Below are 1426 nucleotides of genomic sequence, written 5' to 3' on the forward strand. Positions count from 1 at the left end.
GGCGTGCGCCACCACGCCCGGCTTAGTTTAAAATTTTTATTCAACTTCTGGCTGGATACCCATGAAATGTGCTTTCAACAAATTTAAAAAAAATCATGGTAGAGAGCAGAGGGCTAGGAGAACTAAAGGAGAATATAGTGATCTGTATCATTTGTTCTGCACATTCCAGAAGGATAGTCCACACTTCTAATATTGTAAGACTTTCCTTCTTAAAGAGCCAAAACAGCTGCCTGGGTATGGTGGCACATACCTTTATTCCCAGCACTTGGGAGACAGAGGGAGTTGGAGTTCCAGGCTAGCCTGGTCTACAGAGTGAGTTCCAGGACAGTCAGGGCTACACAGAGAGAACAGGTCTCAGGAAAAATAAAAAAGAGCCAAAAACATCAAAGCAATGTGTCCCTCAATACATTGATTAAAATTTCACATATATAACTGAAATAGTTACAGCAGCAAAAGCTTTCTAGAGCACTGAAAGTTTGTCACCTCGGCTTCAATTTCTTTTTCTTAATCACGAAGTGAAGGGTGCAGAGTTTCCCCCCATAGTCTTTCAGCAGTGCTAGAAAGTCCTTCACTTTGTTCGGTAAGGTAGATTTGGAAATAAGTCTATTAGGGTATGTGGACATTATGCAAATAGCACATGAATGGTGATATTGCATTGGTCAATCTAACAGGGGAAATTGTACATTCAAACAAAGTAGGTCTTGAATAACAAAAAGCTCTATTTCTAGAGCCTCTTGTTGAATGTTCAATTAGATCAACTAATTGTCTTTCTACATCTGGTTGTTCATGACAGCCAAATCTGCCTTTTGAGTATTCCATTCTACTGGGAAGTGCTTACCATGGACAAGAAAGCTTAAAAAAAAAAAAAAAACCCAAAAACAAAAAAAAAACAATGCTTATCAGAGCCACCCAGAAAGGACAACAAAAGATCTAGCACCTGTGCTATTGTCTGTCTTCCAGTGTGATTTGTCCCCACTCCTATCCTTTTCTCTGCAAGTTTCTTTCAGCCCCTTCTTCTCCACTAAAATCACAGGAAGAGGCAGAGTCAGGATCAAAACCAAAAGGCGAGGATCTACTTTCAGGCATAGATTCTGGGCTGGAGAGCCCTCGGAGCCTCTTTGGATTTGCTTATTCTGCATTGGAGGTAGTGGGAGGTAGATTAGTGGGGTAGCATGACTCACTTCAGGGCTCTGCAAAAGAAAAGTCTCATTGGTGCAAATAAGTATAGCACGATTCTCTTTTTGAGGGAAGAGCTACTCCCACTTGAGAAGAATCAGGAAGATAACTGAGCGGACAATAGCCTCTTATCCATAAGCACAGAAAATAGTACCACAGGCTCATAGCCATAAGAAGACTTAGTCTCTTATTTTGAGATCCAGAGCTCTTTAGTGGATTTATTTAGTTCTCTCCCCTGCTCCCCCCTCCC

The sequence above is a fragment of the Mus caroli genome, chromosome X (genome assembly GCF_900094665.2).
Source record: "Mus caroli chromosome X, CAROLI_EIJ_v1.1, whole genome shotgun sequence".
In the NCBI taxonomy this organism is placed as follows: domain Eukaryota; kingdom Metazoa; phylum Chordata; class Mammalia; order Rodentia; family Muridae; genus Mus; species Mus caroli.